This window comes from Pygocentrus nattereri, chromosome 8 (genome assembly GCF_015220715.1).
Source record: "Pygocentrus nattereri isolate fPygNat1 chromosome 8, fPygNat1.pri, whole genome shotgun sequence".
Taxonomy (NCBI): Eukaryota; Metazoa; Chordata; class Actinopteri; order Characiformes; family Serrasalmidae; genus Pygocentrus; species Pygocentrus nattereri.
Window position 1 is genome coordinate 35,998,039 of NC_051218.1, and position 23,568 is coordinate 36,021,606.

Below are 23,568 nucleotides of genomic sequence, written 5' to 3' on the forward strand. Positions count from 1 at the left end.
ATCATGACACTCAGCTGTTTCCAATGAATCTGTTCACCTGTGTTTTACACAACGTCCCAACTTCATTGGAATTGGGGTTGTAAGATAGAACAGAGGTCATTTCTCAGGCTCATCAGGCTGACTTGTGAATGACCCGTGATGAAAACTTTATAGTATACAGAAATAGAAAGATGGGAGGGGTAGACCACCAGATAAAGCTGTATGCAGCAGACTGACGCCACAACATCTGAGACACGATAGGCTTTACTTCCACTGATCAGCGATGCCTGTGAGTAGTGTTCACTCTGACGCTCAAGACATGAAACATTTTTAAACACTTTATGGGCGACACATAGACTATGTTTCTTAGAAATTTCTATTTTTTGTAAATGTATTTTAAAAAGTTAAAAGTCAACATAAAACAGTTTAGGTGAGAATATTTGACCACTTTAACATGGCACACAAAGTGATGGTGATACAAAGAGAACATATTTCTTATATCATTTTGTAGCCGTGTAATAAATAATGGATTTGCTTTAAGAATTTACACTCACCGGCCACTTTATTAGGTACAGTTGCTTGTTAACACAAATAGCTAATCAGCCAATCACAATGCATTTAGGCATGTAGACAAGACAACTTGCTGAAGTGCAGACTGAGCATCAGAATGAGGAAGAAAGGGCATTTAAGTGACTTTGAATGTGGCATGGTTGTTGGTGCCAGACAGCTGGTCTGAATATTCCAGAAACTGGGATTTTCACGCTCAACCATCTCTAGGGTTTACAGAGAACGGTCCGAAAAAGAGAAAATATCCAGTGAGCGGCAGTTGTGTGGATGAAAATGCTTTGTTGATGTAAGAGGTCAGAGGAGAACGGGCAGACTGGTTCCAGACGATAGAAAGGCAACAGTAACTCAAATAACCAATCAAAATCTCTGAGGAATGTTTCCAACACCTTGTTGTAAGTGTGCCATGAAGAATTAAGGCAGCTCTGAAGGCAAAAAGGGGTCCAACCTTTTACTAGTGGCTGGTGAGTGTATATTTATGTCCAAAATATGTTTGAATATTTCTTTAAAATAGATTTAATTTCAGATTCCAGATTCTGTGAAATTACTAAACTTCAACTGATGGTGAGTTTGACTTATTAGTTTATTAGTTTTTGATATGTTTGTCACACCATTAGAGTTCCTGAACGTTGTTCATTGACCATTTTTTTCTTGCATATTATTTGCATATATGTTTCATTTAAAAAAAAAGGGTCCATGCTGGCAAAAAAAACACCTTTAGTCAAATATTTTATGCCATGTGGCCCTTTTCATTTATTAGAAATGATGATGAACATTGCTTTCACATGTTTATTCACCTGGAGCAGACTCCCTATAAGTGAATGAAGGATAATGAGTGACTCAAATAACTGCCCCACCAGCTGCAGCACCAGCAAGGATGTCCAGATCCCCATCATCGCCTGCCTCTGTGAAGCTTTATTAATGTCTGTCATTGTCAATATCTATTTTATGTGTACGAGGAGGCACGCGGAACTTGGCCAGCGTAATTATCGTGAGTGTTTTCTGTATTTAATTCATTATAAATATAGAAAATGTTTTACTTTAGTGTGCAGTTGATTCTGAAAGAATTTGTTCTAGATTTTACTTGATCCCTGCTATATAACATTGAAATAACCATGTCGTAAACATGTCATAGCTGATGGTATATGCTATAATGTGACATCTGCCATGGCATGTTATTTGTTAATGTTGGGTAACAGGGTTTAGGAAAAGCGATACTGACATTCAAATAATGTAAGGTGTAAATCAGGTGTATATATATATATATATATATATATATATACACTTTCTAAAAACATATTATTTGTGCATATTTGTTCTGTTTCACACACACACACACACACACACACACACACACACACACACACACACACACACACACACAAACACACACACACACACACACACACACACATATTATAAGTGAAACAGAACAATAGATAATATTGTGAAACAGAACAATAGATAATACTATCATCAGCATCAAAATGCATGTCAGCATTTAAAACATATTGCAGAAGTCATTAATGTATGCTATGGATTTTTGGGTGAGCTCTCGTGTCCTCAAATCAACTCAGGAAAAGCTGGGTTATCACTTATAACACTAAGCTGAGCTGACTTCTTATTGTTTAACGTAACGTCATCTTCCCACACTTGGCATTAGGTGATGGTACACATAATTCTTAAGCAGTTGGTAACTGAATCATGTGAAAAGTCTTTGCATATACAGTTTGCAAGTTTGCAATTACATGTCTTACCAATAATTGCTGTTATTTTGTTCAATAATTTACAGGGTTATGTAAATGTAAGCTATTTTAGGATGTTTTATTCAAATTTCATTTTTGGGGAATATCAAAAAGTGTACACTGTAATTATATACTTATGGTAATCATGTGATAGATCTTGATTTGATCTAAAGTATTCCAGTGTATGTTATCATATGTCGTATGTTGACATATGGGGAAACAATCCGTCAATTCTAGTCACACAGTTCTTCTTCACAGAAGACAATAACACAACACTACCCCACATCATATACAATAACACAAACCTGCACACACTTTAGACTAACAATAACAACTTACTTACACATTAAAGTCTGTTCTGCCATGAACATGGTGCTTACCAAGAGCCTCTTTGTATGACCACTCTGTGTGAACAGTAGCGTGGCAGTGTGAGCCAGTAGCCAGCTGCACCAACAGAATCGTTTTCTCAATATATCTGCAAAAAAAAAAAAAGTTGGGATTCCAAACTTTTAGCACATGCTGTGTAACGTAAGCTGCTCCTGACCTACACCACACATAAACTCTACATAAACAAGGAACACATTTCTATGAAGTCTTCAGGAGGCTCTTCTGGTCAGATCAGGAGATGCAGACTTTTTGTTCAATGTATGATAGACTATAAAACATGCATTCAGAAATACACATCAAAATAAATAATAAGAGTGTGTATTTTTCCCAGGATGAGGCTGAAGATGCGATACAGTATTCCACACTGGATTTTGCTAAAAAGAGAAAAGAAAGACAGAGGCAGGAAGAGGGAGAGACAGAAGAGACTCTGTACTCCGGTCTGGCGAGTCTTGGGTTGGAGTGAGACCCTCGTATCTTTATTACTTACTGAATACTTGGAAATGATTTTTCTTCTTCCATTTATTTTAATGTGTAATGCCTAAAATTTATAACAATAAAGAAAGGAAAATTGACTCATTTGATTGAATTCTTTTAACTGCAGTCTGATCAGTTTAATGAAAATGTAAGAAAAGTTCAGTAAAATTAAAATATAAGGCAACTTATTTCAACTTAAAAAAGCTGTGAAGTGATTTAAATTATTACTTGATTTATGTCATAAGAAAACTCAGTATTCAGATTATTCAATGAACGGTCAAAATCACACAGTTTGTGTGAGGCATGTGTGTTATTTGAAATTTGTTTTGGCTGTAATACACATTGTTATGTTATCATATTATTATATTACACATGTCGGTGGCCTGAAAGCGCGGGGAATAAAAGTGTGGAGGTGCCGTGTCTCTTCACTCTGTTCTCCTCCTACATGGCCTGCTGTTAGTGTATGTCTCTTTGTGTGTGTATGTGAGGGTGGACAACATAGACAGGCTGCTGACTGGCTACAGCTGCTAAAAGAGAACCCTATGCTGACCACTTGTGATATTTTAAGCATCTGATATTTTTGCATGAATTGTTTTGGCTGTATTGATTTAAAAAACACTAAAGCGGTGGGTTCAGCAGACCCCTGAGTAACAAACACATCAACATCACACCAGGGTTAATGTTGAAAAAGTTGAGCATATAAACTATTTAAATGCATTTTGTCATTTCTATTTAAATGCGTTGTGTGTAAATTTGACAAAATGAAAACACACAATAAAATTACACTAATATATAACAAACACATTTTGATACATCAAACAAAGCCCTTTATTTAGAGAAACTAAATTCTATATAATGTTTGAAATACAGCAATGTGCAAAAGAGAGAGAGACCAGCCTTCTTTTCTTTTTTCAGTGAAAAAAGCTTTTTACACCTGACACTAAACAATGAACAATTAATGCTCACTAGCTGTTCTGACTTGGAGTTATATAAATAGATGCCTACACTGTGTGCATTCATGCACTATATAAATAAATGTGCATTAAAAACACCACTGTGCCCACTGCACTTTAATGTAGAATGGAAAAAAAAAAAACACAGAGGCCCTCATCCTGTATGTATGTGGTCAGACGTCATACTGACAGCACTTTAGAGCATAAGCTGAGAGGTTCTCATCTTGGTTATCACTCAGTCTGATCACAACAGAGTGTGTAAGTGCAACTCACACTTTTTTTAAGTCTTCATATGTTTGTCCTTGTCTATTTATATGCTGTATGCAAAGCAGCTCTTGTCAAAAAGCACCTTTGTATTGTTGAGATGATTAAAAGAGCAATTCAGTCAAGAACTAGGCTTTAATATGTTATATGTAACATGATCCTTTCACATTGATCAGCTAGCAGGAAAAAAACATGTCCCAAAGTAGTCCTCCCTTAAAGATATAACATTGGACAGGGGTTAATCTTTAAAATCAGAGACTATGCTGGCACCACTGCAGGAGATAAGTAGGTAAGTTTACACCAGGCATAGTAATGTTTACATTTTAGCAAGTGTCCATTTATGCATTCATGCATTTTATTTAGACGTCTTTGGCAGGCCCAAGGGCAGCGTGCTGGGTTGTGCAGTTGCCTCACAGCAAGAAGGGCCTGGGTTCGATTCCCTGGCCGGCGACCAGGGTCCTTTCTGTGTGGAGTTTGCATATTCTCCCTGTGTCTGAGTTTCCCCCCACAGTCCAAAGACATGCAGTCAGGCCAATTGGACATGTGAGTGCATGTGTATGTCTGTCTGCCCTGTGATGGACTGGTGACCTGCCCATGGTGTATCCTGCCTTCTGCCTGAAGACAGCTGGGATAGGCTCCAGACCCAGAAGGAGAAGTGGCTTAGAAGGTATGTGGTAGGACCAACGTTTTAAACCCTTAAAGGTTTTATAGTGAAAGCTTATTTTACAGACATCCTTTTCTACTTTCATTTCAGCAGATAACAGTTTTCTGACAGCACTTCTCAAAAACAAAGCATTGCCAGAGGGGTGGCCAATAGCCTTGTGGTAGGCCAAATGAGCCGCCAATTGGCAGTTCAAAGGTACAAATCTAAGGACTACTTTGGGTGATTGTGCTGCTCTTGACTGGGTATAGTTAGGCAGGAAAATAACACATTTCTCTTGTAGGGTCAATAAAATACATAATCACTATGTAACTGGAGTCTGGCCCAAAGATAGACTCACATCCCAGTTGTGATGAACCAGAGAGTGCTGCCAGCTGTGCCATGATCCAAGACTGCAGGTGTTTTGTGGGGGTGCAGGAGAGAGGGAACTAGAGGCTCAGGAGAAAACTTGAAAATAAGGAAAACCCTAAAGAAACACAGCAGGATGTCAGAAGCCCAGTGAAGCATTATTAGAACTCAAAAGAATAAATACCAGAGCTTGACCTGTCAAAAGCACAAATCTGTCAGATGGACCCAAAGGCTCTAAAAAGAAAAGACATGTACAGGTCCTAAGAGAGGGAAAAGGAATTTTGTCTTTTTAAATAACAAAAAGAGTTCTTTATGTTTGTACTCAATAGATTAGCATGAGAACAGACTACACAGTCAAAGGGCACAGCTCAAGAGTGCTTTCCAGAGTTTTTAAGGGACCTCCAGATCTTATGGGCCACAGAGTAAAAAAAAGGACCCGCCCTTCATGAAAAACATTTTCAATTAGTATTAATGAGGATGTAATTTGCTTATTTACTCAATGCTGGCATGTCTCCAACTAAAGCTATTGTTCTCAAGAAGAGCCACTCCACCATCTATCATCTAAAGTTAGCCTGAAGTGCTTGTAGTAGACCTGGATAAGAAATTACTGGCTAAGCAAGAGACACCAGCATGCAGCAGTGTGAACTGAGCACTGGAAATATATATTTTTTTTATTTTAAGTGGGCTGATCACAGGTGATGCTGCATGCTCTGACTGCTAAGGAGGGGCTCTCTGTCTCCCTCTGGTGGCTGTGGCTGGTCTGGTAGATTATTTAGGCCCAGGCTCAGCTACTACAGTCTAATGTTGTGTTACTCTGAGTACTATATTATTTTTATATGGACTGAATGAAGATCAGTTAGATGATGGTAATTTTATGCAGCTACCTTTTCTTTGAAAAACCAATTAAATACAAATAAGAGTATTTATTTCATGTAGCAAATATGTTAATATAATTGTAAATGTAGAAAAGAAATCTAAATAGTCTGACTTATACAGTATCAGCCTATCATAAAATATATAAAGATATGTACATACATGCATACATACATACAAACATTGAATTACATTAGCCATCAATGGGAAAGAAGTCTTATGCCGTATAAGACTTCACATCTTTAATGTCACAAAATATATTAATAAACTATTTGTCAAACAGCATGCAAAGAATGAAAACTTCTTTAATACATTTATGTTCAAAAATAAGATTAGTTGACCAGCATAAAAAGTATTCTTTACAGTTTGGTAAGAAATTCAGACCACATTTGCAAAATTGAGCAAAACAAGCGTTTAATATTTGATTCTTTTAGTTTCTGTTCAGCTGGGTACAATGCGTTTGTGAGCACATGTTCATATACACAGAGAGTCTACATGACTACATTAACTCAGTAAGACTTATTTCCTGTTGTTTTATATGACTTTACTGAATTGCTCTGTAGTCAGAAACAGGGAAGAATCTCACTCGGGTGAAAACTTTCTCCTTTAGCGCTCTTCTCTTCATCTTCTCAGAGAAACGTAATGCAGTGAAATCAAACTCCTCAGAGTCAGAGTCCTGTTTCAGAAACAGAAGATCAGTGCTGGAGTGGACAATTCCAGATGATAGAAACCAGATGTCTGAAGAATTTCAATGCTTCAATATGTACAAGTTATTCGCTTGTTGTGTAAATATACAGGAAAATACACGTCACATAAGATTATGCAGAAGCCTCAAAGTATAAGTATAGTAAGTATAAGTACAATAAACACACACAGACATGCACACTCACACACTCACGCACACGCACACACACACACACACACACACACACACCACAATGTCTATGTTTTTATATGTGTGAATATCAGTGTCTACTGATGTTTATTCTAAGTGAGGAAACTGACCACTGACCCTGAAAGACTGCGCTGTGTATGAGCTGCTGTTAAAACCACGTCGTCTTCTGAAGGTGTGAAAATATCACAATTTTCTTTTTCCCCATCTTGTGTTCAGACTGTGGTTACAGATCAACAGTTTACTGCAGTTCAGCTCTGTTTAGAATAGACCAACTGCAGTGAGCTTTAAACTGCTTAGAATCTAGGCTTCTTATTAATCTTGAGACTTATTGTACAGTAACTGCCATGATTATTCTTTAACTATTGGTAATTACTCAGTAACTACTATAGATTTTTTCTTGATTAACAATTGATTCAGTGGATTTGTTACATCTCCTAGGGGTAAGACGCGCAAATAAAAAACAAGACTGTCCACTCAGACGCCAGACCAAAGCAAAACTTAACAAAAAAAATAATAAATATAGGTTTGACTTGATATCACAAGTTGTTCAATAACTGCCATAGTATTGAATAACAAAGCTGAAACCATTATAAAACTGATGGTCCTAAGACAATATGAGTGAGATATTGAACTGTTCGCAGGCATACAGATGCTTTTAAAGCAAGTTAAGCTGATGATGTACAGTGTGCGGCACTAAGCTACATTCAAAACTAAAAGAAATACCATTCTTCAGATACGGCACTGTTCTGGGCTGAGTTTCCCAGTGGTGGTTAATCTTAAAGATTATAAAATCTGCTTTGAAATGAAAGTGCAGAAAACACATGATAATCTGGCAAATTATAAGTTATTTGTTGTAGAATTGAACACTATTAGGCCTACAGACCGGCAGCTCCAGGGAAATAATTCAAATTAGAAATTGAAATAAGAGAAAATTATGAGAAATTCATTTTATATTTGACTATTACTCTTTTGTTCATAGTCTAGCAATGAGCTTTAGGTCTCCATTATGAGGATATTGCTATAATTTAAAATCACAATGTGAATAAATATTGTTGCTGTCGTATCATTTGCATCATTGTATAATTGTATATTTTTTTTTAATCTTGTTTTTAAAAAATCCAGTTTATGTGAAAATTTTATGTTGAAAGGATCAAGAGGCATTGCTGTTTTCTTTTGTTTTGTTTTTTTTGTGTCCCATTGGTCATTATGGTTAGGAAATAATATGGATATATTTGTGTCATAGACACTGTGACTCCTGAATCAGACTGCACTGAATTACTTTTTTAAATATGTGCTTTGAAGTCATGCAGAAAGTTTTTAAAATTTCTCATTTGAACAGTTTCAGTCACTTCTGTGGAATCAGTTAATGAGTATGAAGGGAACATACCTGGACTTGAAGCTCCTCTGAGAAACTGTGAATGACAGACTGAGATGTTTTGCCTTGAAATGCATTGAGAGAGAAACATGTTAGAAATTCAGCCTCATGTAAATGAAATGTGTCGCGCACTGATTGCTTCTGAGTAAACTGACCGCTGCAGCTCCCTCTCCTCCAGCTCCAGATATTCCACATTAAGCTTAAGCCCAGTGCCACTCCCATGACAACAACCAGCAAATGCAGATGATGGATTGGATGATCTAGGGAAAAAAAGAGATCAAGAATAAATGATAAATTGTGAAAAAAAAGATAATAGAAACCTAATTGAATATTTCAGAAGCAAAAGCTTGAGCACCTCAATCAAGCTACATTATATCTCCAAAAGTATTCGCTCATCTGCCTTCACACACATATGAAATTGAGTGAGATCCCATTCTTAATCCATAGGGTTTAATATGATATCAGCCCACCCATTGCAGCTATAACAGCTTCCACTCTTCTGGGATAGCTTTCCAGAAGGTTTAGGAGTGTGTTTATGGGAATTTTTGACCATTCATCCAGAAGCACATTTGTGAAATCAGACACTGATGATGAGAAGGCCTGGCTTTAATTCGTCTGTTCTAATTCTTTTTAATTAATAATTAATTAGGTTGAGGTCAGGACTCTGTGCAGGCCAGTCAAGTTCTTCCACACCAAACTTGTTCATCCATGTCTTTATTGACCTGCTTTGTGCACTGGTGCACAGTCATGTTGGAACAGTAAGGGGCCATCCCCAAACTGTTCCCACAAAGTTGGGAGAAGGAAATCGTCCAAAATCTCTTGGTCTGCTGAAGCATTAAGAGTTCCTTTCACTGGAACTAAGGGTCCAAGCCCAACTCCTGAAAACAACCCCCCTTCCACCAAACTTTACACTTGGAACAATGCAGTCAGACAAGTACCGTTCTCCTGGCAACCGCCAAACCCACGGAAATGTGATTTGTCACTCCAGAGAACACGTCTCCACTGCTGTAGCGTCCAGTGTCTGTGCTTTACACCACTGCATTCAATGCTTTGCATTGTGCTTGGTGATATAAGGTTTGAATGCAGCTGCTTGCCCATGGAAACCCATTCCATGAAGCTCTCTCCACTGTTCTTGAGCTAATCTGAAGGCCACATGAAGCTTGGAGGACTGTAGTGATTGACTCTGCAGAAAGTCGGTGACCTCTGCATACTGTGCGCCTCAGCATCCGCTGACCTCGCACTGTCTGGTTAGTGACTTAGTGAGTTGCTGTCGTTCCCAATTGCTTCTGCTTTGTTATAATACCACTGACATGAAAGGATGTTCAGTTTATTGTACAACTTTAAGAAACATTTTATACATGTTTAACTGTAAAATCCACATACATAGAAATTAATCTTAAATTGCACAAATAATTGAGACACTATAAGTAATATAATTGAAAAGAGAAAGCAGTGATTAATAAATCTGCTTTGACTTCTATTTGAACAAAATCACCAAGATGTCTTGTCATCTACGTTGTTTCTTGTAAATATATGCTTCAGAAATTGAATTAGAATGAATTAGACTTAATTGAAGTCGCAACAAGTTCCAAAAAGTTAGTACAGGGCAATTTAAGACTAGGATTTTTTTTTAATGTTCAAAAAAACATATCAAACAGGTGATGTAATCATGCATAGAAATAAAATGAGCATCCAGGAGAGGTTATATTGGGCTGAGGCCTTCTTAAATAAACCAACAAAGCTCCTCAAAAAGGAACATTTAAGGATTTTAGGTGTTTTACCCTCTATGGTGCACAATTTAGGGAATTCAGAGAAAAAAAACTGCACAAGTTTAAAAGATCAAATATCAAATATGTCAATATAATTTTAATTGAATTCAGGTCAAACAGGATTGCCTAACCACTGTTTTCTGTTTTTATTATTATTTATCATTTTATTATTATCCTTTTTTGGAACTGAAATTTATAATTCAAACTTATACATCAAATAAGAGCATAAAGAACACAGAAACACTTACTCAGTTCTACTGATGTTCCATTCCCAAAGATGATCTTCCCACAAGCAGCCACAGCGCAGTAGTAAGTTCCAGTATGGTTGTGGTCACGGATGTTCTTAGAGAACTCATACAGAGAGCAGCTTGTAGACGAGCTGATCTCACACTGACGGCTGCTGCTGTTCTGATGAGTGTAAATGATTTCAGGAAAGGATTGTCCTGCAGCAGCTCTGAACCAGAGCACTCTGAGATCTGCTGCTCTGATCTCAGAGAGGACCGTGCACTGCAGAGTGACCGGCTCTCCTGGAGAAACTGACCCCCGTACTGGAGTTTGGAGCACTGATATGTTTAAATGAGGTTCATCTGGTTAATTAAATAAAGACATCTTGTTTACAGCTGAACTCTGTCACAATTAAACATTAATCATATGTTAATGAGTTTAAATTTTAACCTAATATTTAAATGATATTCTAAAATTTTAATTATATTCTAAAATAAAGTTTTGATTACCTGTCACAGCCAAGAATATCACATTAAAAAACGTAAACATGTCCCCTTCACTTTGTCCACAGAAGTACATTCCTTCATCATCTTCAGAAATGTTTTTAATAGTCAAAGAAAAATCTTTGTTTAGATCCAATTTCAAATTGTTTGAAATGGCTTTTTTGTCGGGTAACTTTGTTACCACATCCTTAAACTCCTGCCCCAACTGTTGCTTGAACCAAACTATAGTGTTTTTTTCAGACCTTTCAACATTGCAAGACAGAGTATGATTTTCTCCAGTCTTAACCGAGATAAACATTCTCTCATTAAGCTCCACAGCTTCAACAGGACCTACAAAAGAACAGAAAGTCAGTTCTAAACAAAAATGAAAACATTTTAGCAGCAGAAGTTCAGAAACTAATAGCAATAGAGGATCTAATACTTCTGAAAAGAGTTCCTTACTTACATGTTGCATAGACAAATAAACAAAAAATCCACAGTGGAGCCTTCATCATCGTGATCGTTGTCATCATCATCATCATCATCATCATCATCATAAGATGCTTTGCTTATTTGATGTAAACTGGAATGGGAAGTTCTGGCCAAGTCACCAAACTACATTGAGCTCAACAGATGAATCTCATTGGCTGGCAAAAGTCACAGTGTCACTTTTTTTACCCCACCAGGTGCAGAAACCTTGAACAGACTTTAGAGCAGCTTTGTGCAGATATAAAAAGTTTAGATTATAAACTGCATGAATAATAACATTAATAACTTTGAGAAAGGGAGCATCAAAGGTTTGATTCACATTAATAACTTTGAGAAAGGGAGCATCAAAGGTTTGATTCTGTGCGGTGATCTGGACAGCCTGCTGGAGATGTGTGGCATTAACGCATTCCTGATATCCACCACACAGGAAGTGGACGTGACTGACCTCATCTGTTCCCCTCCATATATACTGCCACTGGAATAGTGGGGGCCTTTTCCTCAAGCAGGCTGACCACAGGTCATGCTGGTTGTCCTGATTGCTATGGAGGTTTCTCTCTGTCTCCCTCTGGTGGCCACAGCTGGTCATGTCAGTCCCACAGTGGTTGATTTCAGAAACATTTTCATTCTTATGAAGCTGCATTAAAATATGTAATGACTGATTCTCTGCTACTAAAGTTCCTTTAGGAAAACAATTAACAACCAACAAATTACAGTATTTACTTCTAACTGTGAAGGTGTAAATATATAAATATAACAAAAAAACTAGCAGTAAATGTGAAAAGTATACAATATTAGTGCATCATATAAAATACATACACTGGACGAAAAGACAGTAGAGGAAAATTAACACTTGTTTAATGATTTAAATAGTGCAGTGAGGTTGGTGGTTTAGTTACACACTGGACATAAAAATATTCAGACACATACATGCAGGAATGCTGCATCTTTCATTTTATATGCATAAGCATTATTAATTAGTTTAATAAACCTTTGTGAAAGATTAGTCAAACAACATCAAAATAATTCAAACTTCTTTAATGTGTAAATACAACAATGCGGGTTATATCTGGGAAAACATGCTTAGAATAAGAAGTTAGATTTACAGTATTGGTTATTACAGTATTTCAGAGCAAGTACCACCCATTATCAAGCTAAAACCCCAGATTATCATCTATAGGACATCACACACACACACACACACACACACACACACACACACTTAAGGGGCAGTCGTGGGCTGGAGGTTAGGGATCTGGCCCTGTGACCGGATCAATCCCCGGTTCAATCCCCAGCGCCGACAGTCCATGACTGAGGTGTCCTTGAGCAAGACACCTAACCCCCAATTGCTCCCCGGGCGCCGTGGATAGGGCTGCCCACCGCTCCGGGCAAGTGTGCTCACTGCCCCCTGGTGTGTGTGTGGTGTTTCACTTGCATGGATGGGTTAAATGCGGAGATGGAATTTCCCCGGTTGTGGGATCAAAACAGTATCACTTACTTACTTACCACTCACTTATACACAGTAGGCCTGTGTGTGTGTTGCTATATCAGTTATATATGATATATGAGTCTGTTTAGCTGAAGAAAGTTGACCAGTATCCAGGACCAGGGCAGTGAGCTCTAAACCCAGATCTGGCTCAGCATCCCTTTTAGTCAGTGACAGCCCTCTAAATTCTGACCTCAGTATCTTATCAGGTTATAACTAGAGTTTCTAAATAGCTTGACCCCTTTCAAATGACACAGCCACAAATAGACATGGTGGATGATGTCATTCATCTATTGATGGAGCAAATTAAAATGAGCAGATATTTCTCAGGGCACTTAAATGAGTCTAAAGGTGATGCCAGTTTGGCCAATTCCCCATGACATCAGACTCATTTTTATCCAAGGTATTCAGTTTTAATTATTGGTGAATGCAGTAGATCTACAAAGATGCCTCAGAAAGCTTGAGATGACCAGCTATACACAACAGACACACACGATAGATGTAACATGTAACAAATATCAGAGTCCAACAGAGGCCAGGAAATTATTGGATTCACATTTTTCACATTTAAAACCTTTAGTTTGGCTTGTTTTTAATGCTGTAAACTAAAACAAAACAAAGTATAACTACCAAAAGACCAGCTGGGGCAGTTCCTCAAATTTTGTAAACTATAGTTGAAAACTTGTATATAGATTAAATCAGTGTAGACAGTGAATTTGCCAAGGTCATTTCATGTCCTGCCTGAGAACCACTACTTTACTCACCTTTACTATATGGTTCACATGCCAGGCCAGCAAAACTTTTTATTCAGCTGTATACAGAGTATATCTGGACACTCTTTCATACATAAAATATGGTATAAAAATATCAACAGAACACAGAGAGTCTACATGACTACATGAACTCAGTAAGACTTCTTTCCTGTGGTGTAATACAGCTTTACTGAACTGCTCTGTAGTCAGAAACAGGGAAGAATCTCACTCGGGTGAAAACTTTCTCCTTTAGCGCTCTTCTCTTCATCTTCTCAGAGAAACGTAATGCAGTGAAATCAAACTCCTCAGAGTCAGAGTCCTGTTTCAGAAACAGACGATCAGCAAAGAAATGAACAAGTGGAAATATAATCAGAGTAATCTGTGATACATTTTCCAGAGCTTTTTACTCGATTGCTGAAACAAAGATGAACATTTACTGATGATTTAGAAGATGATACTTTAAGGATTTTACAATAAGAGGCGGTTAAATGACCTAAAAGAAAGGACACATTGTACTAAATAGAACTAAAACTGGACGTGAGATGTGAAATGCGGTTTTCTGAACTGATGAATCAGAATTTGTTATTGGGATTGTGAAAAGCAGAAAATGTAACTACTTTTTAAGACTGAACTGTGCAGGTGTGTAAAAATATCCCTGCAGATTTCTGTGAATAACTGAAAGTAAGGAATGGAACTGAAAGCTATGGAATTTTTAAAGAACAGCATTTTTTATTTATTTATTTATTTTTAATTCTGTTAATTTATTTTTGTCTGAAGAAGTCAGGACCCTTCTGTCATGGAAAGAAAGAAGTTCACACATTTTATCTGTGTCAATATCAGTGTCTACATGTTGTTTATTCTAAGTGAGGAAACTGACCGCTGACCCTGACAGGCTGCTCTGTGTGTGAACTGCTGTTAAAGCCGCGTCGTCTGAAGGTGTGATTTTTTTGTGCTTGTGCTCAGATTGTGGTTACAGACCAACCGTTTGCTGGAGTTCAGCTCTGTTTATAATAGATCACAGAGAACTGCAGGGGGGTTAAACTCCTCAATGTCTAGGCTGCTATTTCACACATTAATCCTGAGATTTATCATTCAGTAAACACTGTGACTTATTCTGTAATTAATGTTAACTACTTGCTAATTACATTCAGCAAAAGATTCTGTGAGTAAGTTGAGTCACTCAGTAACTCAGTACTACAAATTCACTCTTCTACTCAAAAAGCTGCATCATTTTAAACTGTGTGTGAGTTCAGTGGCTGTGAGTGAGAAAATGAGGTGTTCATTCATACAGACAGACGCTCAGAGTTTAAGGCAAGTTTCTTAGCTGTGTATCATCATCTGCATGAAGTTATTGTTCAGGATGATGATTTATAATATGTGATGCTATGACAGGTTCAAAACTAGAAGAGCTGCCAGTCTTCATGTACAGCACTGTTACTGTCAGAGATTTAAAAAGCCACTGTGAAATATTAAAAATAGGTATATTTTGTCAGATGAAGTTATTTAATGTGAAACTTTCAAAAGCAGTTTCAAGAGTAATGAACATAATAATAATAATAAAAAATGTATCAGTACAGAACATATATTTTACATTTTGGTCATTACATCTTAATAGAATTTGAGAGTTTTTTTTTTTTTTTTTACCATTAAGCATGCATTTTCATCAGACAATCACTGAAGGAACCTCTTTGCCACAGTTGTGAGGATATTAATATAGCGTAATAGCAATGGAATAAAATATTAATGAAATATATACTGTCAAAATGTTTTAATTTAAAACATGCCAACATTTCACTGTGAATTGTCCAAGAGAATTAGCTCTGAATTCCTTTAAAACTATATATATATATATATATATATATATATATATATATATATATATATATATATATATATATATATATATAATGATATAGGCTAAGCAGTTTGATGAATAAGAATGAATCAGCATTACACATCTAAACTCAGAAGAAATGTGTGGGGTCACTGGTTTTGTATAGTAAATATAAAGAATACATTTGCGTTGAAGTCATTGTGACCCCTGGTTCCCATCACCACCACTGTAAAGACATCAGACATTTATCTGTAATGAACTCTACTGTGTACATGCCAAATACTGGATCATCCAAAAAGAAAAACCTGTTTCAGTGAAATGAGAATGATGATGTACCTGGACTTGAAGCTCCTCTGAGTAATTGTGGTTGACGAAATGAGATGTTCTGCCTTCAAATGCATTGAGAGGAAAACTTGTTAGAAATTCATCCATGTGATAATAAATTGTGTAATATATTGTTTCTGAATAAACTGACCACTGCAGCTCCCTCTCCTCCAGCTCCAGATGTTCCACATTACACTCAAGCCCAGTGCCACTCCCATGACAACCACCAGCACAGACTGGCCATGATGATCATCTACCAAACATTACAGAATAATTTATAGCTCTGTGCAGAAAATGATAAATAAATATTCAGAACATATTTCTTAAACAGGTTACAATGTTTTCTAAAATCAGCTGAAAATGTCCTCTGTAGGTGTGTTGTCTGTAGAGGTCGTGTTAGTATCACTTAGAAAATCAACAAATCACGAAATTTGATTTTCCAAACTTTTGCACACCTCTGTAAACAGTTCTCAACAACAAACAAAACTATAAAAAATGTGAAAAATTGTTTATAGAAATATAATTCTGAAAAATGTAAATAAAACAGAAAGCAGTGATCATTCAGATTTAAGTAAAAACACCAGAAATACGATATATACTGTTTTTTCTTAACAGATTTTTTTGTAAATATATTCTTATTCTGAAATTGAAAATTGAAAATAATCACAAACATCTAAAACAGAGCATAAAAGAGGCAAAAAGTCCATCAGTGAATAATAAAAACAGTTTAAGAACAACAATTTAAATACGAATTTTAGGCTTTTTACCCTTCGACAAAGCATAATATCATCAAAAGATGATGTCACTGCATAAACAGAAAAAAGCAGAATTCATGGAATTGCGCGCAATATCAAATTCGAGTCTGGTTCAGTTGGTGTCTTGAGTCCACAAATGACTATAAAATAAATAAATACTATTAATAAATAGAGTTTATAATGTATAACATGAAGTTTGTTTTTGTACTGTTTTTGGTTGAATACAGATCAAACACAATTGACTAATCACTGTTTTCTTGGGGGGGGGTGAAATTAGTGTTTCAAACTTATTCATTAAATAAGAGCATAAAGAGCAAAGAAAGCCTTACTCAGTTCTACTGATGTTCCATTCCCAACAATAATCTTTCCACAAGCTTCCACAGCGCAGTAGTAAGTTCCAGTGTGGTTGTGGTCGAGGATGTTCTTAGAGAACTCATACAGAGAGCAGCTTGTAGAAGAGCTGATCTCACACTGACGGCTGCTGCTGTTCTGATGAGTGTAAATGATTTCAGGAAAGGATTGTCCTGCAGCAGCTCTGAACCAGAGCACTCGGAGATCTGCTGCTCTGATCTCAGAGAGGACTGTGCACTACAGAGTGACTGAGTCTCCTGGAGAAACTGACCCCCCTACTGGAGTTTGGAGCACTGATGTGTTTAACTGCCCTGGAAAATAGCAGGACAGTGCGGTGTTGGAACAGCTTGAATATTGTGTTTTGAAATATATTTCTGTATGTATTAAGAGCTCTGAAAACATTAATACTATACAGATCTTACCTGTGACCGCTAAGAATGTAGCAGTAGAAAAGTTCATCGTTTTCTCTCCAGCCGCTGCACAGAAGTATATTCCTTCATCTCCTTTAGTGACACGTTCAATACTGAGAGAAATGTTTTGAGCTGTTTTTTCTATTTTAAATCTTGATTTGTCAAACGTAGCTGAAATTATTGAATCCCTAGTTTTAAACTTTGATCCCACTTCCAGTGGCGCATGCTCCAGTCTGTGTTTGTACCACATCCTAACATCTACACCTGAGTAACCTACAGGTGGGCAGTTGAGAGTGACCGTTTCACCGGGCGCTGCTGAGACGACCAACGGCTCTGAATTTCTCACTGCTTGAGCAGAATCTGTAAAACAAAGTTCAGTCTAAATAAATAAAAATCTAAATTAAATTTCAAGCATACTTACAGAAAAATGTGGTGTTTTGTAATTTTATGAACTTACATATTTTGTAGAGATAGAAGATGATAAGCCCAATCCTGTGTAGAGCCATCATCTACAAACACAGGCTTACTTCAGTAAAACTATTTGAAAGGAAATTAGAGGCTGAAGCTCGGCCTGTTTTCACTGCCTGGTTTCATATGTAAAACCTCATTGGCTGAAAACAGTCATATGCTTGTTTGCTTTTTTTTTTTTTACTTCATTCATGACGTTGATTGGTCAGTAGATGTGCATTTGGCCTTCTTTGAAAATTGATTATAATTAACAGTACTTTCAGTCCTGAAAGTCATATCCTGCTGACTTAGTCATTTGCAAATGTTCAAGCACCCCTGATCAAATGACATGTGTTGTTGATTTATTAAGTATAAATACGTTACACATCCTCTACTTCTGTACATTTTAACACACAATTACTGCTTGTTTATTGAATTTAACATACTGAAAACAATAAGAAAATTCAAAGATTGGAATGCTTGAAGTGCAATACCTTTATGTATTTTTTCAATATATATATATATATATATTGTAGATCAGCAGTTTCTGAAATACTCAGACCAGCCCATCTGGCCACAACAACCATGCTATGTTCAAAGTCACTTAAATCACCTTTCTTCCCCATTCTGATGCTCGGTCTGCACTTCAGCAAGTTGTCTTGACCACCTCTACATGTCTAAATATATTGAGTTGTGGCCGTGTAATTGGCTGATTGGCTATTTGTGTTAACAAGCAATTGAACAGTACCTAATAAAGTGGCCGGTGAGTGTATATGTACATTTTGTTTATATATACATTTGAAATTATGCCTAAGCTTATCAGCATATCAGCAAGAAAAAATGACAAATGAACAAATCTATATTTATGATGCACGTTTTTATTTCAGTTACAAATTTGCTCAGTACTTCACACACAAAGATTAGTAAATAAGACCACGAGTAAAAACAAGGAGGAAAAGATGCAGAAAACTGCTCAGAAATATATACAGAATTATTCAGAACAATATTATGTAAAAACTCTGTGGAACTGTCCCAATCCTGGATGTGTTTATTATTAACCAAGCACAGGCATTCATTTCATGCATAGCAGAACACAGATCATAAACAATCAATGTAAGATCAAACAAACAGACTCATTTAAAAAAATGAATGAAACCAAAACTGTAAGAACTTCAGCGCTAATACATTGTTTAATATCAATAGATTATATCTTTATATCAAAATATTTGCACTAAAACATAAAAAAAAAACTCATTAAAGAAACTTACAGGCAGACAGAATTATTGTTTCATATGAATCTAAAAGACATGAAAACTCGTAATATTTTACATTGTGTGAAAAAGTAATTTTATATATATTTTTTTCATGTAATTTTAAAGATCATTGGACATACAGTGTGATTAGTATGATTAGTTTACATTTTCCACTCAATATCACAAAGTTTCAGTTGTCTTCAGTTTCAACATGGGAAACTTTTTTGGGGGGAAAAAAAAGTTTGTTTAAAGTTTTGTTTAAAAAACAAATCATCACTTCACCATATCAGACATCATCGGTCAGAAGTCATGCCTCCGTTTGTCAAGTGGAAGGGATTATATCTTTAACTCGTCTACAGCACTGAGTACACCAGTATAACAAAAATCTCCCCAAATCTTTAGATGTTTTATAAATGGTTTTAACCTGAATTCAACAAAATGTCTATTAAATTCACCCTTTTTTTCTAGCTCTACACTGTTAAAAGTGGCTCATTAGATCTATTTAAAAACTCACTTCAGAAGGTAACAAGTACATTAACTAGTCTTAATCAGCCTACATACATATTTTGAATGATTGATTATTTAATGTATTTTTTATTTGATTAAAACTATTCATGTTACCACATGAAGTAATTTATTTAAGCAAATTTGGCAAGCCGGGTTTTATGGTGTACATTTGACCCTAATGCTAAAACCAACTCTACTAATGGTCCAAATCCTAAACTCAAGCCAAAATCTGCTGAGAATGAAATGACACCACATAGGTTCTTAATAACTCAAATCTATGTAGATAAACATCACAGTGCTTTATAAATAAGTAAGAAGTCTGATTAATTTTTTAATATGACAAACATTTGTTCAAGTATTGTATATTCTTAGACATTTGTCTACTTGCTAAAATTATAACATCATTGTAAAAGCAGTAAATGTGCAAGAGCATGTATTGAACATATTATATTAGAGTCAACCTGAGAAAAGAAGCGATTGCTTTCCTTAGTCTTAAGGACATGACATGATAAAATAATAAATAATAAATAATTCTGGTTTAATAGGCTTGGCATCCATTGCTTTACAGTTTATGAGTCCTCTCTGTTATTACCAGAAATATTGTATTATATACTGTTATTCACAATATTTATGTTAGTTATGTTATTATGGTAAATACTGTTATTCACAATATTTTGTCACATGATATAATATATTATTATGTATTATTTTATACACTTTAACATGAATATTTTAAAGTAATTTCAATATAGCTACTATAAAATAGCAAGTTACTTAAAAAAGTGCATATATTTAGAGAAAAAAACATATTCACTCTTTTTTGAGCAAACTGCTGATCAAAGCACAGCACTTCACTGTAGATCCTGGCAAACATCAACAAAAACAGCAAACACTCTCACAGTCCAAAATCAAGAGAAATCATAACAAACATCACTAAACTAACCTGGAGATCATGTGCAGCTCTGAATATCCCAGTAGAATAAAAACATCCCCAAACTTCACTACTGCTCACTACAGGAAAGAGATCTAGCGATGAGACCGATGAGCTTTAGCATTAGAGCTTCTCACTTGAGAGTAAACAATGTCTTCAGGCTGTTCTCTCTTCACTCGTCCAGGTTTGGGTTTGTTCTGTTTGAAATGGATGGGAGCGTAATTCAGACTCTCAGCAGTCTGTGAGGAAGAACACAGAAGGTTAAGTAAGTTCTGTGTGGATTAAACAGTATCAGCATCTTCTGAAAGTGGTACAGATCACAGGTGTTACCTGAATGGTTGTGTTCTCTGCTGATGCACCTTGTTGTTTTTTCTCTGCGGTGGAAAAAGAATAAAGAGCATCATGTTTAGTTCTGGCAACATTTTTTATTCACCAAGCTGACATTTGCAGCACTTTCACTACATTTACATTCATAGTTAGTTTGCACAAGCACACTAAAAATATTTACATTATATATCTAAATGTTACTACAGTCTGATAAAGTGTTATATTCCAGACTACTTTGTTCAGCTGAAGAAATTTCATGGGAAACACCTAAAACCTCTTACAACTCATCATTTGGTGGTCAATCAATTTTGTATGTAACTCATAAACTCTTTTTAATATTTTATGTCAGGATAATATAATGTAATCTATGGTAATGTTATGTGTTTTTTAATTATTACAAAATGTTTGTTTGGTCTATGGTGCACTCATTTTCTCCTCTTTGTAATTGTGCTGTTTTATTATTTATATATATATATATATATATATATATATATATATATATATATATATATATAAAATCAGCAAATGTCAAATTCTCCACTCACCACTGCCGTGGTCACTGTTTCTCCTCTTAAAGATTATAATGGTTTCAGCAGAGATCACAACCACACACACTCCCAAAGCTGCTCCCAGAAAGATTACAACAGGATCCACAGGCCCCTCTGAAATAAATAAATAAACAAATCAACAAATACATATTTACATAAATACATTAAAATTTGCTTAGAAAAGTTTACATTTATTTAAACTGAATTTAAATTTAACTTTACATAATTTTTTGCTTACATTTTAAAGAACATAAGCTACCTTACACACCCTGAACAAAAATGTTTCATTCATTTGATAAAAAAGCTGCTTTTTGCTCTTATATACATGAAGATTATTTAGATATTGTTACATTATGACTCCCACTCACAATATTTTTAGCTCTGTACTTCAAATTTAACTGAGTAAGATTTTATTTAAGTACTCATACTTTCATATCAGTAGTTTCTCTGTTCTTGTTCCCCTCCTGAGAACTACATTAGGGAATGTATGAGTGAAGCTCAGAAAACACACGTATAAAAAGGCAATGAAGCAAATTGTTTTTCTCAACAGTAAATGTGTTGTTGCTAAGCAAAAGCTCAATACTACATTAGAATAAATATAAATAAATATGGATACAGTACAAAGTATTTCAAGTTTTTAACGTAGTATTTGGTGTCTTGTGAGCTAGTTATCAGAATATAGGGTAATGTATGAATTTGTGCAAATTTGCTGTTTCTGACTTAATTTAAAGAAGCGCAGAATTGATTTCAATTACAGGTTAAATTATTATTTGTGTTTATTCTACTATTACAACTTTTTTGGGCAAATAAACACGTCTGACATAACTTGATTTAAACATATTTATTCTTAAAACTTTTGCAAATACTGAATGCAAAAAAAGTTCTCCCTTGGAATGATAGCAGGGTTAAATACTTATAAAGCTGGCATGCAATATAATTACCTCAGTCAATAAAGTGAAAGAACATCACTTCTAATATCTACATCCATCACACAAGTCACCAATGACCAATAACTTTAAAATTCTTAAATATTACTTACTCAGTTGAACTGATGCTTGATTGCTAACAATGATCTTCCCACAAGCGGCCACAGCGCAGTAGTATGTTCCAGCATCAGAGTGGCTGAAGTTGTTCTTGGAGAAGCTGTACACAGAGCTGTGTGTAGAAGAGCTGATCTCACACTGACGGCTGCTGCTGTTCTGATGAGTGTAAATTATTTCAGGAAAGGATTGTCCTGCAGCAGCTCTGAACCAGAGCACTCGGAGTTCAGCTGCTCCAGTCTTAGAGTGGACCATGCACTGCTGAGTGACCGACTCTCCTGGAGAAACTGAACTCCATGCTGGACTTTGGACAACTGAGACATTTAACTGAGGTTGAGCTGGTCAAGAAAATAAAAACATTGCAAAATCTTAGTGTATATTAATATTTTTGACACAGACATGTGGTTTATATGATAATGAAGAGTAAAATCATAATATCATCACCTGCCACTGCTAAAAATGTGCCATTAGAAAATGTAATGGTTTCCTTTCCGTGTCCACAGAAGTACATTCCTTCATCATCTTTAGTAGTTTGTTTAATAGTCAGTGAAAAATTCTTGTTTATTTTGAATCTGATTTTTAAGTCTGATGAACTTTCAGTGGGAGAGTCTTTAGAGCCTAACCTCACTGCCACTTCCTGAGGTTCCTGTCCTGATCTTTGTTTATACCAAACCCAATTATTTTGAGGAAACTTTTCTACAAATTTGCAGTGTAGAGTAACAGGTTCACCAGGCTCAGCTGAGGCAAATGATGCCTCAGAAAGATCCACAGCTTGAGCAGAACCTACAAGATACAATATATACAATCAGATCAGAGCTAAACTGATAAAAACAATAGCTAATAACATTTTAACAAGCACAGTTAAAAGCAAAATCTAAGAATTAAGAGTTCTTGATGACAGAAGATCTTATAAGAAGCTCATGAACGTACCTGTTATGTAGAGACATAAGATTAGAATCCATATCTGAGCCATCACCGTCAAAGAATCCGGTCTTCATTGAAGTAAATTTGAGAGGTTGCAACTGACAAAAACACCAGGTTAGCATGCTGGGTTTGTGAGTGTAACCTCATTGGCTGGAAAGAGTCACAGCTTTTTTTATCTTTCTTTTTTTTTTTTTTTTTT

At 35.8% G+C, this 23,568-nt stretch overlaps 1 long non-coding RNA gene across 1 annotated transcript; it reads left to right on the forward strand.

Moving 5' to 3' along the window:
• Nucleotides 1-205: 205 nt before the first annotated feature.
• On the forward strand, nt 206-3,247 carry LOC119263900. The gene is made up of 4 exons (XR_005130618.1): nt 206-268; nt 1,070-1,107; nt 1,347-1,534; nt 3,007-3,247. It is a non-coding gene; the product is annotated as an uncharacterized LOC119263900 (long non-coding RNA).
• The last annotated feature ends 20,321 nt before the right edge of the window (nt 3,248-23,568 follow it).